Genomic DNA, 17,500 nt, shown 5'->3' on the forward strand with positions numbered 1-17,500 from the left:
TCTATACATGCATACACACACTCACACACAATGATACATGTACACAAGTATAGGCATAATACACATATGAATATGACAATCTCACATGTCAGTCTGTAGTAACACACACACACAAACATGTGTTTACAATGACTTTGCATTACACAACCAACTCCACCCAAGTTAGCATAACAGTGTGACTGATTCAATGAAATAAACACTGAAAGTGTAGGCAAGATTGACACTGCATTCAATTAGAACAAATAAGTCATAAGAATTGTTCTGTTTCCTTGTTAGAATTAAGTAGCTCAGACAGACAATAATATTGTTTAGTAACAAACAGGATGCTGGGATGTTTTCTTTCTCTTCTCTGTATGTGACAAGACAAACATTAGTTAAATGCTGGCTTTATTAGTTTGAAGAATTTCTAACAAGCTGAGTTAACAGAAGTAATAACAATACTAGTAAATAAAAATATCTTTACAAACAAACAACAGCGTTTCTGTTAACTCATGATTTATGAATGTGCTCACAGACAGCTGTAAATAGACAGTATAAGACATAAATTGAATCATGAAGTATGGGTAATCTTTCAATGTAAGTACATAAAATGGCCGTTGAAAGTTTAGTTGGTGTTATGTCCACAAATATAAAAGTATTTATGATATTTGTGTATTGTATTAGACATTACTACCATATGTAATCATTTTGTTTCAGTTTCTGGAATGTGACTAAAAGATTTTTTGTAAATAAATCATTTGGAATTTGGCAAAGAATAAAATAATGTGTTTTCCATTACACACATACATACACTTGCATAATAATAATAATGATAAATAATAATAATAATGATAATACTGATAATGATAATAATTAATAATAATAATTCTTTTATTAGCTACAAGGGCTTGCATAGAACAACATAGAACGACATAACAGGACAGTACAAATGGGTCTTAAAAACATCATCGTTTAACGTCCACTTTCCATGCTAGCATGGGTGGGACGATTTGACTGAGGACTGGCGAACCAGATGGCTGTACCAGGCTCCAATCTGATCTGGCAGAGTTTCTCTAGCTGGATGCCCTTCCTAATGCCAACCACTCCGAGAGTGTAGTAGGTGCTCTTACATGCTACCGGCACGAGGGCCAATCAGGTGGTACTGGCAATGGCCATGCTCAAAATGGTGTTTGTTACATGCCACCTGCACAGCAGACAGTTCAGCAGCACTGGCAACAACCTCGCTTGAATGTTTTCTAACGTGCCACCAGCACAAGTGCCAGTAAGGCAACGCTGGTCAACGTGTAAACAAAAACAGCAATTACAATTGAACAAATAAAACTCTCATGATGATGGTGATAATAATAATGATAATAATGATGATGATAAATTTGGTACAAGACTAGCAATTTTGTGAGAGAAGAAGTGAGTAGATTACATCAAATCCAGTATTTGACTGGTACTTTATTTTATCAACCCCAAAAGGATGAAAGGCAAAGTTGACTTCAGCAGGATTTGAAACTCTGGACATCATGAGCTAGAACAAATACTGCAAAGTAACTTGTCTGATGCTCTAATGATTCTTTTCTACTCTAGGCACAAGGCCTGAAATTTGTGGGGAGGGGGTCAGTTGTTTAGATTGACTCCAGTGTGCAACTGATACTTAATTTATCGACCCCAAAAGGAAGAAAGCAAAGTCGACCTTAGCGGAATTTGAACTCAGAATGTAAAAACAGATGAAATACTGCTAAGCATTTCGCCCATAACGATTCTGCCAGCTTGCTGCTTTTGATGCTCTAATGATTCTGTCAACATAATGACCTAATAACTCTATATATACTCTTTTACTTGTTTCAGTCATTTGACTGCGGCCATGCTGGAGCACCGCCTTTAGTCGAGCAAATCGACCCCAGGACTTATTCTTTGTAAGCCTAGTACTTATTCTATCAGTCTCTTTTTGCCGAACCGCTAAGTTATGGGGATGTAAACACACCAGCATCGGTTGTCAAGCGATGGTGGGGGGACAAACACAGACACACAAACACACATACATATATATACGACGGGCTTCTTTCAGTTTCCGTCTACCAAATCCACTCACAAGGCTTTGGTCAGCCCGAGGCTATAGTAGAAGACACTTGCCCAAGGTACCACGCAGTGGGATTGAACCCGGAACCATGTGGTTGGTAAGCAAGCTACTTACCACACAGCCACTCCTGCACCTATAATTCCTTGTATGTTGATATGCTGTAACATTAAATGGCCTTTATTAGTATGCAACCAATAAAGGATTTCATACTTACATCACCTGGCAAATACAAATCTCAGAAGACATACCAGGAAAAATTTCCCTCAAAGAAAGAAGCTTTCCACAATCAGCATATGAAAATGGCTGAATGATATTTAGAGTACACCAAAAAACTTCAACATTTATTTATGAAAATAAAGTTAGATTACAAAATCAGATTGGACCACCACCACCGCCGCTGCCGCCAGATATATACTGAGGTATCTGAGCATCATCATTTAACATCCGCTTTCCATGCTGGCATGGTTTGGACAGTTTGACATGGAGGTGGCTAGCAGGGAGCTGACCAAACTCCAACTGTCTGTTGTGGCATTGTTTCTATGGCTAGATACCCTTCCTAATGCCAACCACTTAATAGAGTATGCTGGGTGCTTTTTATATGCTACCAGCACTGGCATGGGTGCAAAGTGCACCCATGAAGATAGATCAGATAGATCCTGTAAACCTTTTCCAGCACTTTCTAATCTGTGTTGTCCATTTCATTGAGTGGTATAACCTCCTCTGCCTAATATCATCCATCATCATTGCTCTCCTCCTCCTCAGTCCTCGCCCTGTATTCTATCCTCAAGCACTGGGTGCATAAACCCCTCTGACCTCATAATATGTCCTATCCATTTCATGTTCCTTCTCCAGATGGTATCCATTAAACATCACTTCTCTCCAACTCTCCTATGCACTTCTTCATTGCTCACATGGTCCATCCATCATATCTTCTCCATTCACTTCCAGAATCACATTTCACAACTTTCCAATCTCCTAGCATCAACATTTTTGATGGTCCATGTTTCTGAACCATAGAGGTGCACATTCCATACTACAGTTTTTGCCAGCTTCTTCATGTAATGCTTCAGGCCTTTGGAGAGCAGTTTTTTGTTTTTGTTTCTTGAACTCGTTTTTGGCCATGGCAATTCTTAATCTGATTTCCCTCTCATTTCTTCCATCCTCTCTTAATAAGCTTCCAAGGTATTTGAATTGCTTAATCTACTCTGGTTGATTTTCAGTGATGTTGATTCGCAGATTCTTGTTTCTGCTCTTTCTAATTTTCAATACTTTGGTTTTCTAGTTTATTCTCACCTTGTATCCTTCACTAGACTTATGGTGGCTTACAAGCCTTCTGTTTTTGTTCTTGTTGCCTGGTCGTCTGCAAATGATGAGAGAGGTGAGGGAAGAAGTGACAGGGGTGAAGGCTGGTGGATATCTGATACAAGCTGTGAGATTTGCAAACGACCAGACTGGGAAATATGGGATAAGAAATAATCAGTAACTGAGACACGTCAGTTTGATCAATGTATAAAAAAGAACAGAGGGTTCTGGAAGAATTACTCTATGAAACAGGAAATTCTTATGAAAGTACATTCCTATGTAACAGAAGAAAACGTTATTATCAAATATGACTGAACTGGACATCTGTCAGTTGTAATTAAATATATAATCCAGTCCAGATAAAACTTCCCTTAAAGATTCAGTGATATTACTTCCTAATGTTTAATCTTCATGGGATTCAAACAGCTGGGAGAATCTCGAAGTAAATAATCCAACTTAGTGACGAAGACTGTCAAGATAAGCAAATCTCTGATGGCTGTTAAGAACAAACTCCTGCTCAACAGGGAGGTCATATCAGTCAGAATATACGTCTACTAAAAATAAGCCAGTAGAAGCAGTGCCAGAAGTAACTCTATGTTGTTCCAATCGGTTGAAGAAAAACGAAATAAAAAAAAAGAACGTACCTGGCAGAACTCTTCTTTTTACGATCTTCTAAGTGTTTCCCCGACATTGAGAATGTTATAAGTCATCGCTCTCATTGAAGTTCTCTGTATCATAAATAGTTGCATTAACTAGGGCGGGGAGAGAGAGAGAGAAAGAGAGAATTATAGTTTGTTGTATATTGTGTTCCACTTTTATGTATATACTGTAACATTATTGCATATTTAACCTTTCATATTTTTAGTACTTCTTGGTTTTTAGTATCGTTCTTAGGTAACAATTAAATACAATGAACATAAAGCAAATACAGTAGTGTAGTTAGGGAGGGGTGGTCTTCCTCCTCTGATGTTTTTACTGGGGTGGGAGGCACGTTTGAGATGTATTTTGTTGGGTCGTATGTTGCATTTTTTGAGGGTGCTCGAAAAGAGGGAGGTAGAAAATGCAATGACTGCCTCGGGTATCATACCGTCGAGCGACGTCACCCGTGCTATATAAAAATTACTGCAGTGTTCAATAACCTCGCTAGTCGCCAACATTCTATAGGGACCTACTACACTACCAATAAGTGCAACGCTTGGACCAGGACCGATTCTACCTAATTGCTCTTTACTGTTGCAACCAACAAAAGTCGTCAATGTGAGATCCCGCAAATCACACTCTACTTTCTTTTTTAAACATTGAATGTCTTTATTAATTTAAGCTTTGAAAAATGGCCTTTCACAACTTGTGATTGGAAATGCAACGGTAAGCCGTAATGTGTATGCAATGCACGTGATAGGAAAGACATCCCTTCCAAACTGGAATAAAAACTCTGCAGAGGTTCTCGACCAATTTTTTTTTTCTGTGGTCCCCTTTGATTACTATTTTATTCTGGTGAACCCTATAGCCATTCGGTGTTTAAAAACTAATTTTATACTTCTTTCAAAATGCCTATTTTACTTTTCACAATTTAATTTGTGTTAGTTGAACTATGTAAAATGTTAGAGAAAGAAACTTGTAGTGACGCTTGGTTCCAGTCGCCATTTTAGGATTTTCATCCACGCAATACATAAGTATAAATTAAAAATATTTTTTCAAGGGCCCTTAAAATATTATTGTGGATCCCCAATTTACTATTTTGTTATGTGGCCCCATAAAATCCTATATGGACCGTCAGGGGCCTATGGAGCCCGGTTGAGAACATCTGCTAAAGAACATCTCCAGATTCAGAGATAAACTGTACCCTCCTCCCACAGCTCGAAGGAGCATCACAAAGTCAATGTGGCTACATTCAAAAGTCAAATGGCTACATTCGTTCTGCATTACGCAAACACGCGACTTGACCGACTTCTCTGTACTAATTAAATTTGTTAGCTCAATCGTTACCGACGAAGTAAGAGTATGTAGTGAAACTACCTACCGTCACCAGATACAAAACTGCTATCGCCATTCTTCTCATTTAAATATAAACAAACGCGAACATAGCGGAAAACATTAACCTTGTCATCACGTGACTGATCATTATTCGAATCGGCAACTTCTTCGAACCGTTCCCGCCAGAACGCAAACTGACCAATCACAGCCCTTAATAAGGTCACGTGATAGTGTTTTTCTGCTACCGTCTTGGAGCCCCCCTTAACGCCTTAAATAGATCAACTCATACCCAACAATTTGTCTCGGTCCAGTTTCTCTTTGAGAACTGTTCCGTGTACCACACGACAGCAGCAGCAACAATCAGCCAGCGACCACTTCAACAGCTTCGTCCAGCCAACGATGACCACCACCGTCGCCGCATCAGCAGCATGAGTCTACGACTACTAACCAGCACCATCGTCATGACCAACACGATTACTACCAAGCAGCCTCAATCACCACCAGCGTCTACACGACTTACTATGTACACCAAACCAAACCACCGCGGCACATCTCTCTCTTCGATTCTGTTAGGTGACTTAGCTTCACCACGATAAATAAACAGACAAGAGATCTCAGCCTGCGATAAACGTCTGTCCTCAAGGCCCTGGCATCGAAGCCAAAACACAACTAGTGATAAGCTCTGCCACACTCAGCCTCCTCACTTTCACATACAGAACTTTTCCTATAGTGTACTAAAGAACTGGTATAATTGCTCACGTGTTATTGACTCTCTTTCCATGTGCTGTAATAACTCGCACACATGTATCACTCACATACACACTTTTCTTTGCATGACGGCCTGTCTTTGATAATGTTCTTATATGCCGCATTCACACTCTCACACAGACATACATCTTTAACGCTACAATAAATATCTCTGTTATTCATCTAATACGGTTGTAGTCTTTCATTACTGGTCATCTATGTTATCGTCGTATAACATATCATGTATATCATCTTTGATATATATATTTTGTGTTCGACCGTGTGACACGTTTAAATAAAAGGAGTCCTCTGTTTTTCCATCCGTCACCATTTCTCCTTTTTTTGAGTTCGCACGGTCGTTCCTTACAAGTATATTATTTTAATCTGCATCACGCACAGTATTTATATGTAGTAGGTTATTTACTTTGATCTTAACTATTAAAACATGGATTCGCATTCACACCAACTTGTGAGACTATGGGGTAGCTTGTACAACGAAGTTAACAGAGATAATTAAAAAAATAATAATTTTAATTTCATTCATTGATTGAATGCCTCGCCTTCTGAAATGGACGCTCGGAACTATTGCCCCCTCAGTCGTTCTTTCTTTTCATTCTTAATATCGGATAGAATAGTTTGGTACCATCATGCCACAGTTCACGACTGAAGACAGCAAAAGAAAAGTGAATTTCATAGGTCACAGTAGTTAAATTAATTTGCATATCTATCCCTACCATAGTCTAGATCTGCACAACAAAGAAAGATGGCTTGACACTCGGAGCCAAGTTTGATATTTTACCAATAATACAACAATTACAGGGACACCAAAAATATCCCGTCTACCCACTTCTCATACCTAGAAATTATATTGCGAAGATGACTAGACACTTTAGTAATTTAATGGTCCATTGTTGACGCAAAGGTGCTGCATAATTAACCAATATTTTGTTGGCGTACATTGGTGTTTTGTATTTAAAGTCTTCAGTTTGCAAAGCAAAGTACAAGACATCATTTCAGTAACGGTTTCCAAAAACGACAGCGCTCTCACTGTACTAACCTCTTCTACTTTGCAGTTGATCTAGAAAACTTAATTTGTCTTATAATTTTTTGTAAAAGTTCAGTATTTCTAAAATGAAAACATTCATCTTGCTTTGAAATTTTCTCCTGGCATCAGTACTCTAGTTACAACGACAATAAAACAATAAAAAGAACAAAAATAATAAACATAAGTTGAATAAGAACGAAAAACAGAAAAAGTGTTTAGTTTGCATACTTCTCTAATGCCAAACAAATGGATAAAAAAAATCTACGCATGACGATTTGGGGAATGTTTAAAACTTAGAAATGTTTTCCACTGGTTAAATAACAGTCGCAGTTGAAACTTGAGATTTAAATGAAATAAAAATTAAAGAAAAATAAAAAAAGAAAGTATTTAACAATTATAAAACAGAGCCGTAAATGGGAACACGAGAGAAAAGAGAAGAAACACTTTCTTTAAATTGGTTGGCTCTTGTTTACCAGTTCCATTTCACATTGTGATAAACTGACGACCTTTCAACGTGTGTTTGTTTCTTGTAAAGAAGCGATGTAAGTTAGGAAGTTTTCCATTATTTTTCTGTTTCTATTACCTTGTGTTTTTCTTGCATGAATTTGTCCAACCTTGCAAAATGGATTGTTGTTTTCCTTTTCTATTTTGTTATTTAGATTTTATTTTTGTAAAATATCTCTTGACCGCTGTTATTTTTTTTTTAACATAAACGTATGGGCACACATGTAACAGGACACATATACAAAGAAAAATTGCATCCATCCCCCAAAATGTGCAAAAACCAAGCATAACTTATATCCACCTTTTGGTACATTTAAACAAAGTGGTTAAACGTAATCTAGAATATTGTTGGTTTTGAAGTATTATCACAGTATCGACCAGACCATCAAATGATGTTGTACTTCGCTGGTCACAATACGCTTCCAATTCTGTCCTGATTGCGCCATTCTTTCCTCATTTCTTCGCATTGTTTTAGCATTCAAGATGAAGCCACTCCGCAGGCTAAGCGGGCAGACCATTTTGAAATTATATAATAGAATGATAAAATACCACAGCTTCGAGCCTACCTAACTCACCGTGTGTGTGTGTGTGTATATATATATATATATATATATATATATGCGTGTGTGTTCTTTTACTTGTTTCAGTCATTGGACTGCAGTCATGTTGGGGCACTACCTTGAGGGATTTTAACCGAACAAAGCGATTCCAGTACGACTTTTTAAAAAATTTGATACTTATTTTGGTCTTTTTTTTCCGAACTGCTAAGTTAAGAGGACGAAAAATCCAACACTGGTTGAAAATTGATGGTGGGGGTATACACACACACACACACACACTCAGTTTCCGTTTACCAAATTCACTCACAAAGCATTGATCAGTCCTGGGTAGAAGACACTTGCCCATGGTGTCACGCAGTGGAGCTGAACCTGAAACCACATGGTTGCAAATATGTGTGTGTGTGAGTAATATGAAATGCACTTTTTTCGCCAAAATCAAAACAAAATTTGGTGTGCATCTTATACAGGTGGGGTGGAGGACAAAATTCTTTCCCCCACTTACTATTTAAAAAAAACCCTCAATGTAACACGTATGCTTGTGTGGTACCAAAGGTCCCATCATTGCCATCAGGATACAGGACCAGATACTGCAACAGCTCGGGCTTCGATGGCTCACAACTCTTCAATATTCCCCCGCAAAGCGTGCATGTAGGCTTTTTCAAAACAAAACTAGATCTCTTTCTGTCTAGAGTTCCGGATGAACCTACTTGTAGGCAAATAAGACAGATGAGAGCAGCAACGTCAAACTCTCCTATCCGCCAAATATTACATATCAGAGGAGGTTTAATGAAAGTGTAGCTAAGTAAACTGTGGTGCTCCAGCATGACAGCAGTCTTTAGACTGAAACTTAGAAAATATATATATAATACACACACTAACATAATAGTGTGAGTATCGCCTTGAAGTATCGGTTCTTGCTGTTTGTAGTCTAAAGGCAACGGCCGCGACAAGGCTGATGCCATTAAACTGTATCGAGTTTGCCGTTCTCTTGGACAACATTATAGGTGTAAAGAAAGAAATTTTGCATAAATTAGGGTGTGGAGGAAGGTGACAGCTAGTCTTTCACAAAGGAACTTACCCGGGACTTTATTATGACAGACGAAAAAAGACAATGTTTGCATGTATGTGTGCATTATGTAATATTTAGTCTAATATCGTTATTGCAGTAAAAAGAGGCCAGGAATCAGTTGACAGTTATTTTGAAGCTTCCACCGAGTTGCCTACAATAGTCTAACGATGGCTACAGAGCTGTGACTATTAAGAAATTGTCAATATTTTCTTTGTAAAATCAAAACAAACATGTTTCTCTACTGAAAGGTATTGAGTGATCTTTGAATTTGATGTTAAATTGTATGTAACTATATACACAAAAAACATGCGTTAATACATAAGTGTCTAGACATTTTAGACTTTAATAATCGCCTTCTTTTAGTAAAAGTTAAGGCGGCGAGCTGGCAGAATCGTTAGCACGCCGGACGAAAAGCTTAGCGGTATTTCGCCTGTCGCTACGTTCTGAGTTCACCACTTGAACATTGGGGTCAATGTAATCGACTTAAACCCACTCCTCCATGCTGCCTTTATGGAAAAATTTGAAGTAATTATTCTTTTAGTAAAAGTTGCATAATTCCAACTAATTTGCTTTTTTGATTATAGTATTGAAAGATGTGCTTGTGTGTGTGTGTACATATATGTAGTGAAACTAACCTCTATCGCCATTATATACAAACAAACCATCTTCCCCGCTGTTATAAATATAAACAAGCGCGGGCGTAGCAGAGAGCAGCCTGCTGTATCCATCACATGACTGACTATTCTTTGCGCGGGTAAATTATCTCCTCCATTCCCGCCAGGACGCAAACTGACCAATCACAGCCCCTAATAAGGTCACGTGATAGTGTTTTTCTAATGCTGCTCTGGAGCCTACCTTCAGCTATAAATAGACTGCTAGATACCCGGCAAATTAGTCGCGCCTCAGATCGCCTAGATCTGGCCGCCGGCAACACGACTCTACGTACTACCAGCATCGCCGCCGGCGTCAACACGACTCTACACGTACACAAGCTACCAACAGCTAACCGCAGCACTTCTCTTCGATCCTGTTTGTGTGATTTCTTCACCACGATAAATAACAGCCAAGAATTTAGCCTGCGAAGAACATCTGTATTCAAGGACCCGGCTTGGCATGGAAACCCTAACATCACAACTAGTGATCGCCCTGCCCCACACGCCTTAACTTCTTATATACAGACACTTACCACTGTGTACTCTAAGAACTGGTATCTTAAATCCTTATACGCGTTACTGACTCTATTCAATACTGTGTATCTCTCGCGCCCACATACATGTATTACTTACACACACTCTTTTGTTTACATGACGGCCTGTCTTTTATTGTGTTTCATTATGTCGCATTCACTCACACACAGACATACAATTTAATGCTACAATAAATCTTACTGTTATTCATCTCATACGGTTGTGTTCCTATCGTCTTCCTTACTGGCATTTACGAATTCTCTATGTTATCGAAGTATAACATATATCATTTGATATATTTTGTGTTCGACCGTGTGACGCGTTTAATAAAGGAGCCTGTTTTTCCATTCGTCACCATTTCTCCTTTTGGGTTCGCACGGTCGTTCCTACACACACACACACACACACATATATATACACACATATATATATACACACACATCATAGAGACACGTATATATGTATACGTGTGTATATGCAAATGCATGATCAAGCGTCATGTTTTAATAGCCACGGGTAGACCCATACGTTGTGAGTGAAGGTGGGTTGATGGGACACTGTAGAGGCCCTTCAGATGGTTTGTACATGTAATTCAAAAGTACAATTTTGTCACACATTGTGTCTCGCCGATTCAGCCAGAGAATTCAGTTAAGGGTACATCTGTCTGTGGAATGTTCAGCTACTTAAACGTTAATTCTACAAACAGTTTATTCAGTTGATCGAATAATTGTATCATGTTTGCTCCACCGATTTGATGATGTCAGATGATATAAGAGTTTGCGTGAAAGGCATGACTGCCAAGTGACAGCATATGCTGTAAAAACTCACCTGACAAGTTATTTTGAATTTCTTTTAAATTCTCTTTACACTGACTTCGAACATCTGATGATGTCGACGTGTTCTACGTCCACGAAACTTAATGTGTAGTTGAGTCAAACCGTTATGAAATACATAAAAGTTCAACTTTTATGAAATACATAAAAGTTCAACTTTAATGCGTTTAGAGAGCCTATGCTTGTGAAAGGAAACATACAGTTTGGATGTCAGACTGTAAAACGATAAAGTGACAACATTAGCGAAGACAATTTCTCTGATCAGGACCCGGCGCATTTTGAGCTGAGCCGTACAAGGGTGAAGAAAAATCTGACTTCAAACTTTGAGCTTTAGGTACAACCTTGACACCTACACATATAACTAAAGTAACGTAGTTTTTCTCCATTATTATTAGTGTTATGCATAATTTCCATTATTTTCTTTTTTAATGATAAGTGTAAATCTCAAAATAATTCAAAATATATTCACCAGAGCCACCAAAATCGATGTACAGCGAACTGAATTACTCTCTCTAAGGCAGCAAGGCTAGACAATATGCATGTCCACTTGGTCAGCTTCAATCTGCTATATTTACGTTGGATCCTGGACATCTGGAATGGTCGTGTTTTAACAATTACATCTATTCATGCAGTAATGGCATGAATAGCTTGGTTACGTCTGTTGCATTAAGATGGTCGCATCCCTTAAGATACTTGTGTGTAGAGCTCACTACAAGCACAAGATCCTAACCTACATGCCGCTCTTCTACGATACAGGGACGTTGAAAATTTTAAACAAATTGTTTAATTTTACTTTTTGCTGTATAATTTTTGTCCGGAGAGATTTTTGTTCATATAATTACATTGCTGTTCATGCACTTCATGCGAACTGGCAGAACCATTAGATCATCGTATTTGTTGCCTCTCTTTACGTTCTGATTCCAGTTCCTGCTGAGACAACTTTGCCATTCATCCCTTTTGGATCGATAAAATAAAGTACCAATCAGTTACAAAGGTCGATGCTATCGACTAACCCCTCCCCTCAAAACTGCTAGCCTTGTGCCTTATTCAGAATCCATCATTTCAATATTACAGAATAAATATGAAGCACGCTTTGAGAATAACTCGAAAATGTTAGCATCTATTTAATACCATAAGGATGAGTGATATAAATAACTATCCCTGCCAATCTTACAAGCTTATTGTGTGACTGTATTTATGTTTACAGTTTCTGTTCGTTTAAGTTATGTGTTCAGTCCATCCACTCAGAAATCGGTTTAATTTCTGCGCAGACAACAAAAGCAGTTCTTTTGATAACTGATCAAACAAAGTATAAATGTAACGATTATTGTCGACCCTACTCTAACAATGGACAGTTATGGCAAGCATTGTTGATACTGCTGTGAAGCAATCTGCTCGGATCAATCAAACGCATTTGTAAACTAATGGAACTTAACCTACTAACCTTGTATCGCTATGCATGATGTAAACATGTCTAACGTGAGAAAAAAAAATATTGAAGTGATATTTCAAGAATAGTAAATGATATAAAAGCGGAGCGGAGAGTGTAGAGAATATGATAGTTGATACACACACACACACACACGTGTATATGCATACATGCACATGTATGTGTACATTATATATATATATATATATATATATATATATATATATATATATATATATATATATATGTGCGCGTAATACTATGTTACTTGTTGAAGCCTTAACACATTTTATACACATACACACACATGTTTGTCTGTAATGTTTGTATGTGTATTACATTGCGCAATCTAAGAAGCAGAGCAGCTAAATGTTTGCATATGGGTATGTGTTTGTTATTCCATTACAAAATAACAATTGTGTTTGACGAATCAGATACGACGTCGAGATGATGAGGATGGCGATTAAGAAACCTGAGACGTTATTATTCCATCATTTAAAAAGGGATTAAGATTAAGTAAGCAATTCAATTTACGTTTAGAAAACGTTCTGTCGGTGAAAAGATAATTATTTTAAAATTTATACCTGAAATCTGTGTTTCTGGCTGATTATTCTATATTCTAAGATAAATTCACTATACAGTATTTCCCACGAATTACTATAGTAATGAATAAAGATTATTACAAATTATAAGAGATAAAGATAATTTCTATTAAATAGGAGGGTATTGGAACACTTAAGTAAATCTCAGTGGGTATGATATTGGGTGACTTGCTCAGAAGACACGAGATCTATTCTTTTGCTGATATTTCGTTGTATCTAGACTTCATTGAATAAGTAAATGTTACTTCAGACTTGTCTACTGTCGTGAGAAGGCGATGGATTAGCAAGATCGTTAAAGCGTCGGGCAATATGCTTTGAGTTCAAATCCCGCTGAGGTCAAACTTTAGCCTTCAGCCTTCATAGGTCGACAAAATGGTCAAACTCCAGTGTTTGACCCGAGCAAAAGAAAAAAAAATAGTGCAATAGGTGTAAAACAACATGTAGTAAACGAAGGTGGCTACGAGAGAAAGATCCAGCGGGTCCCCCGACTGGTTCTCCGGTCTTAAAGGTGTAATGTGGATGTGTAATGATAGAGCTGGCTGGTGTGGTGGTGATGCTAGCTGGTGCGGTGGTCTTCCTCACAGCACTTCATGGTAGACATATTTTGTGCGTATGTCACACCATGTTTTTGACTTTGTCTGTGATTCTGATTGAATGTCAAAACTCTTACTTTGATATTGTTCATAGCTCGTGCTCTTGAAAATGCAACATATAATTGGCCATGAGAAAATACCGGCTGAGGGAAATGTATTCCAACTTTTTCGAATGTTTGCCCTTGAGCCTTATTGATTGTCATTGAATATGCAAGTCGAAGAGGAAACTGAAGTCTGTTTAGTGTGAATGGAATATTTGCTTCACTGGGACTAAGTTTAATTCTGGGAAATAGAACTGTACGACCTCTGTTGCAGCCTGTTATCAATGACGCCACTACACAATGTTCATGAAGTTTTTGCACTTCCATGCGAGTTTCTTTACATAGAGCTTGACTGATGGAAAGATTTCTTAGCAACATTACAATAGTCCCTGCTGTCTGTCACTTTGTCACTCACTTCAACTAGACCTCCTCTGCTTAATACCTTTTATTTGTCTTTTTCTTTGTACTTTTCCCTTCAACTGTAGAAAAGCAACAGTGACATCCACAGCTATTTGGTGAAAGAGAGAGAGAGAAAGAGGCAGACAGACAGTAGCTGTCAGATAGATAGATAGATAGGCAACATTTCTTTTTGCAATTTCCATATTTTCAACTGCTTTATCATACACCGTCGAAAAGGAAAAGTTTTGCAGCGTTTTGTCTATGACGATATGAGAACGATTTCATTCTTTCACTATTATTCTCTATCTACTCCCTTCCTTCACTCAACCTATCTTTCTAACTCTCTGTCTTTCCTCCTCTATGTCTTCCCCCTCCCTCCTCTATGTCTCCTTGCCTGTCATCCATCGTACTGCGGTAATGAAAAGTAACAGTAACATCCACAGCTATTTGCAGAGAGAGAGACAGACAGACAGACAGAAGAAGATAGTGTAGTCTCTCCTCTTTGCCTCTCACTTCAATTTTACTACCTCTGCTGAACAAGTTTTATTTCTGTTTTGACGTCTTCCTTAGAAGTAAATGTAACACACATCACAGGTACGTACGTAAAAAAAAAATCAGCATATTAATATTTAGGATAATAATAATAATAATAATAATAATATATTTATAAAAGATGCCTTTTCTCCTCCTACACATTTTCGCATGGTTCAATGGAAGACTTAACTGATTCTGAATATTTTAAATGTTTTCGAAATGAAATTTTAACGAGTTTGCCAATTAGTTAAAATGTTAATTTAACGTTTCACTAATTTCTAATTAAATAGTTATATCATAGGACAGGTCGTATAAACCACAACGGTATTATTTACTGCAAATGAATTGTGACGTTCATATATTTCTAGAACATAAATGGTTTTGATTTTTAAACGGCAGTTGTGTAAGGCTGAAAAGTACAGTGACGTAGCTAATGTGAGCACCGTCTGGCCGAACCCTTGAATTTGCCGCGGCCGTGACTGCTGAAGACATGCGTAGGCTCGCAAGGAATGAAGCCAGTATGCTCCGATGGATGTGTAATGTCAATGTGCATACTAGACAGAGTGTAAGTACCTTGAGAGAAAAGTTGAACCTAAGAAGCATCAGTTGTGGTGTGCAAGAGAGACGATTGCGTTGGTATGGTAATGTGGCGAGAATGGACGAGGATAGCTGTGTGAAAAAGTGCCACACCCTAGCAGTTGAGGGAACCTGTGGAAGAGGTAGGCCCAGGAAGACCTGGGATGAGGTGGTGAGGCAAGACCTTCGAACATTGGGCCTCACCGAGGCGATGACTTCTGACCGAGACCTTTGGAAATATGCTGTGCGTGAGAAGACCCGGCAAGCCAAGTGAGACCTAAATCCAAAGCCTCTGCCATGGATGCAGCCAGCCCACTTATGCGTACCTTTCTTTCATTGGACACTAAACTCCATTTGCGAAGACCTGTTGAGGCAAGTGAAATCGAAACCGAACTAAATTCGACGACTGGCACCCATGCCAACGTCGTCTCCTTCATTGGACACGAAACTCTACTTGCGAAGACCTGTTGGGACAAGCGAAATCGTGATGGCACCTGTGCCCAGCGTCGCCTTTCTGGCACTTGTGCCCGTGGCATGTGTAAGGACTTTCGAGCGAGATCGTTGCCAGTGCCCCTGGACTGGCTCTTGTGCGGGTGGCACGTAAAATACACCATTTTGAGCGTGGCCGTTGCCAGTACCGCCTGACTGGCCTTCGTGCCGGTGGCACGTTAAAGCACCCACTACACTCTCGGAGTGGTTGGCGTTAGGAAGGGCATCCAGCTGTAGAAACTCTGCCAAATCAGATTGGAGCCTGGTGTAGCCATCTGTTCATCAGTCCTCAGTCAAATCGTCCAACCCATGCTAGCATGGAAAGCGGACGTTAAACGATGATGATGATATATATATAAAAGCAACGAGCTGGCAGAAGCGTTGCAACGCTGGATGGAATGCTTAGCGGTATTTCGTCTACCGCTACGTTCTGAGTTCAAATTCCGCCAAGGTCAACGACTTTGCCTTTCATCCTTTCCGGGTTGATAAATTAAGTACTAGTGAAACACTAGGGTCGATATAATCGACTAGTCTCCTCCCCCAAATTTCAGGCTTTGTTAGATATATAATCAGTCACTTGTTCACAATATTTTACGTTGTCGTTGGTTATGGTCTATCAGAGAGTGACCATTGATTTCACTTCTAATGTCTGTGTGGGTCACGTATATTGTTAAGAACAAAAAATAGACGTGAAACCAATGATCACTTTCTGACCGACCATAACCAACGACTACATAATATATATCTTTTATATTCTATCTTTTGCCTGTTTCAGCCATTAGACTGCGGTAACGTTGGGGTAACTCGAAGAATTTTTAGTCGACCCCAGTACTTAATACTCTATCGGTTCTTTTGCCGAACCGTTAAGTTTCGGGAGACGTAAACACAACAACACCGATTCTCAAGCGGAGGTAGAGAACATAAACACACACACACACACACACACACACATATATATATCATTTGTAGAAAGCATAGATCAGGAGAAGAAGCACACTCTAAGATGTAGAGCAGTGTACATTTAAATGGAGGTAGGGTGGTTTATGGTATTACCCTGGGTTTTTTGTCCAATCCTGCCAACACCACTGCTTTCTGCCCAAAGTGCCACGCAGTGGGACTGAACACGGAAGCATGTGGTTTGGAAACAAACTTTTTTACTACACAGCCACGTCTGAGCATATATATATATACATACACACACACACACCACACAATAGGGATTCAAATAATCAGAGCTCACAGTAGGCTCTTTACCTGGTGCGCGGCTATCGACGAAGACCGTGATTAAGGCTAGGATTTAACCTCACCGTCGTTCTGAAAATCTAAGAATCCCAATGATGAAGAACATCTTTTACTTGTTTTAGTCATTAGACTGCGGCCAAGCTGGAGCACCACCTTGAAGATTTTAGCCGAATAAATAGACCCCAGCACATTATTTTAAAGCCTAGTGCTTATTCTATCGGTCATTTACGTCGAACCGCAAAATTATGGGGATGTAAGCACACCAAAACCGGTTGTCAAGCGGTGGAGGGGGACAAATACACACAC

General features: G+C 38.8%; 2 long non-coding RNA genes across 2 annotated transcripts in view; one reads left to right on the forward strand and one right to left on the reverse strand.

The window, feature by feature from the left end:
* Positions 1–5,537, reverse strand: part of LOC106873487 (uncharacterized) — a 39,961-nt gene extending 34,424 nt beyond the window's left edge. Inside the window, exons 1-2 of the long non-coding RNA XR_001409887.3 lie at positions 5,391–5,537; positions 4,015–4,122 (exon numbers count right to left, since the gene is read on the reverse strand). This is a non-coding gene — a long non-coding RNA (uncharacterized LOC106873487). The remainder of the gene's footprint in view (positions 1–4,014; positions 4,123–5,390) is intronic.
* Positions 5,538–7,492: 1,955 nt separating this feature from the next.
* The window catches only part of LOC106873485 (uncharacterized), a 31,582-nt gene continuing 21,574 nt past the window's right edge, over positions 7,493–17,500 (forward strand). The window contains exon 1 of the long non-coding RNA XR_001409885.3: positions 7,493–7,678. This is a non-coding gene — a long non-coding RNA (uncharacterized LOC106873485). The remainder of the gene's footprint in view (positions 7,679–17,500) is intronic.

This window comes from Octopus bimaculoides, chromosome 2, assembly GCF_046866305.1.
Source record: "Octopus bimaculoides isolate indiv1 chromosome 2, ASM4686630v1, whole genome shotgun sequence".
Classification (NCBI taxonomy): domain Eukaryota; kingdom Metazoa; phylum Mollusca; class Cephalopoda; order Octopoda; family Octopodidae; genus Octopus; species Octopus bimaculoides.